General features: G+C 39.4%; 1 pseudogene; it reads left to right on the top strand.

Moving 5' to 3' along the window:
• The first annotated feature begins 276 nt into the window (after positions 1-276).
• LOC102881738 lies at positions 277-2,153 on the top strand (annotated as a pseudogene).
• The last annotated feature ends 2,676 nt before the right edge of the window (positions 2,154-4,829 follow it).

Genomic DNA, 4,829 nt, shown 5'->3' with positions numbered 1-4,829 from the left:
TCTACATAGTCCTCACGGTAGGAATTGTGGCCATTAGTCAGAAAAATGGGACATTTCAGTAAATCACTTTAAATTGGCCCAAATCAAGCCAACTACGTATAGTTTTTCCAAGAAAAGACAGGTAAACTTATAAAACCAGTTTATATGGGTTGTAACATCAAAACATCTTACAAAGTAGTAAACTCTAAATGATAGAGGACTTTTTTGTGTCCACTCTAATCTGACTATAGTAGTGTATACACACACACACACACACACTGTGGTAGCCATGGAGACATGCTACTTGGATCTATTCAAGAAAGAAATTGCCATTCAGCTGCAAGGAGTGCAGTTACTGACAGCTCCCAGCTGTTAGTGCCTTCAGGATCCACCACGACTTTTGAGCAGAGGTCTCTCTTCCCCAGCAGCCCACAGCCAATGTTGAACATGGTGCAGGTAACTGGACCTGGTGGTTTCTACCTAACATCAGACCCTCTACCAGGTGTCTAAGAGCTAGAGCTTCCTGTTGGTTTGGCCAATACTTTGTCACATCTGCATCACAGTCTGAGGCTCCCCTGCCCCGCTCCCCTTTCCTTTTGCAGGTCTCAAACCAGTTTCCTCCTCCCTTTATCTCTCACATTCTCCCACTCTACACTCACCCCACATTAAACCTCTTGAACTGCTAATTCTGTTTCAGCATCTTCTCCTCAGAGGACCCCACTGATGTACACATCAATATTTTTTATTTTATCTTGTAATGTTTGAGTTAAAAAATAAAGTGTGTATAATTTCATGTATGCCACACAAACATGTACACACAATTATCTCATGTACAGCATGAAGCAGAACTAATATTTTTCAGTTTCTAAGACTATTTATCTCACCTCAACACTTACATAAGTTACTCCTCAATTTATTACCCTTTCTTGCCAGGAAAGAAATCATGTCACTTCAACAACAACTAAGTAATAGTGTTTAGATGTAGATAAAAAAGCATAAACAAGCAAATCCCTTGCATTACACAGAACAAAGCCTGCAGAGTGTTATTTCTTGTAATCACTAGCTATTCGTAAAAGCTTTTGTTTTTCTGTGTGGATAAATACAATGCAATAGATTTTCATTAGGCTGCTAATAAAAAAAAAAAATTATTCCCACAGGTCCATAGTGGGAAAACCGTACTCTTTTGCTCTGAACCATACCCACTGTTATTACGAGAAAACTGAAACATATAATATTTAGGCGGGTCTGTTCTCCATAAATAACAATTATGAACAATGGCATAGGGGAAAACATCCACTGAACAAAAATCTTGATTTAAAATACTATTTTATATGTAATGAGCAAAGTAGGTATCCTAAATAGAACGCTCGGGGTAGGTAAACAGAAGAAAAACAGTCAAATGAGTGTTGTCCTTGAAAGCAATCATCTCGGGAAAATATAATTTATACCAATGAAGCTATTTTGATCAGATAGTTCTCTATTTCACTTTGGAAATTATCTTAACATTTAGCTTATACATCATTCAAGAAATAAGTTACCTTTCCGGTGGCCGTTCTCTCACGGAGGAGGCCCGCAGGAAGCAGCCCCGGCGCCCAGCCGAAATGGTGTGATCCTGAGGCCCCACTTCCACAAGGACTGGCAGCGGCGCGTGGCCACGTGGTTTAACCGGCCGGCGCGGATCGCCCGGCGCCTTGCGTCCAGACCCATCCGCCCATAGTGAGATGCCCCACAGTGAGTATCATACCGCGGTGCGAGCCAGCTGGGGCTTCAGCCTGGCGGAGTTATGGGTGGCGGGAATCCACAAGAAGGTAGCCCGGACAATTGGGATCTCTGAGGATTCGAGGAGGCAGAACAAATCCACGGAGTCCCTGAAGGCTAAGGTGCAGCGCCTGAAAGAGTACGGCTCCAAGCTCATTCTCTTTCCCAGGAAGCCCTCAGCCCCCAAGAAGGCAGACAGCTCTGCTGAAGAACTCAAACTGGCTACCCAGCTGACAGGACCAGTCGTGCCTATACGGAATGTCCACACGAAGGAGAAAGCCAGGGTTATCACAGAGGAGGAGAACTTCAAGGCATTTGCCAGTCTTCGCATGGCCCGTGCCAATGCCTGGCTCTTTGGCATTGGGCAAAAAAAGACCAAGGAAGCAGCAGAACGGGATGTTGAAAAGAAAAAATAAAATACTGTTAGCAGTTTGTGATTTAAAAGAAAAAAAAAGAAAGAAAAAGAAAATAAGTTGCATTGCTATATATTCGCACATTTTTTAATCCTCAAATCCCCTTCCTTTGTGGGTCAGGCCCACCGTTCTGGCCAAGAATGGATGAAGTTTCTAAGGGAGTTACACAGGCTCCGCACATAGTGGGAGCATCCAGTTATGAAACATCTTCATTTTATAGCCAGAGGGTTCCACAGTTTAGGAAACATTCTCCAGGTTCCAAGTTCCTAATCCTAGTTTTATTTGCTGGGTATGCTTTAGCCTGAACATCATGATAAAGGCATTTTCTAGATAAGGCTTCCGCTCTGACCAAATATCATTAGTCCTCTTTCCTTAGGGTCTAGTTGATAAACAGAATAGAGCAGCCGAACCTCCTTCCCACTCACTTAGCACAACTTCAGAAGTGGGAAGAAAGAAAAGAGAAGAAAACAATAACGACTCCGGGAAGTCTACATGTCCATGGTGTTACCTGATCTTGAGATATATAATGGTTTAAATTTTCAACAACAAAAAAAAAGCTGATGCACACTAATTAGTCAAAGATGGGAAAACTATGAATCCCAGTGGTCTAGTAACTAAAAACCACTCTCTAGTTAGACAAACCATTAATGTTCTAATAGAAGCATCTATGATAAATTATGGTCCATTAACAAAAATATAGATATCATGTGTCTGGATGTCACTGCTAATAAATAACTTTAAAGAGTAAAGTCATCAAAGTCATCATCTGCCAGTACAGAGAAGTATGTGATATATATAGCTGATATTAAGAGAAGTATGTGATATATGTAGCTGATATATAGCTGATATTAAGAAGGAATATGAAGTTATTTAAATGTCTTATTGCAATCTTGTCAAATTTCTTGCAACAACTTCAGGTTCCTATAAGATCTGTTCATACGACAATTCCAATTATTCTCTTTCCGACTTTATCTTATTTGTTCTCCTCTGGCCACCCAACCTTCAGGACCTTTGCAATATTTCCCTCCACATGAAATGCTCTTCCTCTGGACCTGTGGAAAGTCACTTCCTCAGGATACTATCAGATAGAATTTTCTCAATAGACTTATTCCTACCATTTTCCCTAAAATAGCAAATTACTCTCATTGTCAACTCTAGCAACTACTCAGCTTTACCTTTTTTTGATCATTTCACTTATCATCTTCTACTATTCCTAATAATTTCCTCACTCATTTTGTTTATTTTTTTGTATCTACCAACAGAATGTAAGTTCCAAGGCCATAAAGATCATTATTGGTTTTATTCACTTATATATCTCAAGCTTAAAATAGTTCCTGGAACATAATAGACTCACAGTTATTGAATAAATGAGAAATCGTAGAGCTTTTTGTAAATCGTAAAAGTATTATAAATTTTTTTATAAATTGTAAACCTATAAACAATGATGCAAGAAACACAGACAGGGGGCAATCAAGTAGAAAACACTAAATATTTTTAATCTACCTGAGAAAATGTATTATAAACATGTGAAAAATTTGGAATGGGTGGATATTGGAAAATTAAATTGATCTCCAGGGATGGAAGGGGAGAAATATGGCCTACTCATCCTTGTGGCACAACAAGCAAAGACACTCCTCATTTCATGCAGATCCTGTTTGCTGGAGCAATGTCCTTTTTCTTCAAGTCACTATGGTCTAATGGCCTCTGATAATTCAGTCTACTCCTGAAAACCTCGGAATAAACACTTTGATTTATGCTGTCTTCATAGGCTACTGATTCTTGAGTGACTACCATGTACTTCATCCAGTCTCTCAGCCTAGAATTTTTGAACCTGCCTCTGCTATGGAGTCACCTAACCTCATCAGAAGCTTCTTGATAACACCCTATCGTACGCAAAGATTAGGAGGGCCTAATCTGGGCACTCTCTCTATCAGGGTCACCATATTCTCCAAAGTGAGTTGGTAATGCATATCCTCTTAGTATAGAGTAGGTTAACCATATACACCAATTGTCCAGAAAATCCTGTTTTTTGCCAATTGTCTCAGTATGGGTTTTTTTTGACTCTGAAAATTTATTCTGAGTGATAAATTGTATTGTCACTCTACAAATGGAGGAGCAGGTAAAAGGCCCTGTTCTTGCCATCTTAACTTATATAATGTCCCTGCGCCTTGTATCATCCCCTTGGAAACCAAACATTCAGAGAAGGAAAATCAGGATGCAAAAGCCCTATTGCTTTACTTTCTCCTGGAGTGTTCCCCAACCTCCCCACCCCACCACTCCCTTTTTCAGACTCCAATCTCTGGCTAAGCTTTTTTGACAAATAAGAATAATTCTTCCACATTTCATGAGACATCTACGAGCTAAGTCTTCTAGGCTGTATTTCTGGTACGATAGTAAGGTAGATAAACAAACTCCTTCTTAAAACACTAGCTTTGCAAAGTCTATACTGTTGCATAATTCCGTTTTATAATGAGAAAAGCTGAACATTTGGCTCCTACTCCCTGCTCTGCCAGAGTTTATTCTGTCTATTGGGTCATATTGCAGGACTAAGACTGTAATATCTGCATTACTCACCTTAAAGGTTTTCTTTTATTAATTTTCTCTTAATGATTTTTTCAATTTTATATTAATCCAAATGAGATCTCTTTCAAAGAGATTAACTTCAATTAGTTAAATATC

This window comes from Pteropus alecto, unplaced genomic scaffold (assembly GCF_000325575.1).
Source record: "Pteropus alecto unplaced genomic scaffold, ASM32557v1 scaffold5, whole genome shotgun sequence".
Classification (NCBI taxonomy): domain Eukaryota; kingdom Metazoa; phylum Chordata; class Mammalia; order Chiroptera; family Pteropodidae; genus Pteropus; species Pteropus alecto.
The sequence above is the reverse complement of the archived record's forward strand: the minus strand, read 5'-3'. Positions and strand labels throughout refer to the sequence as shown.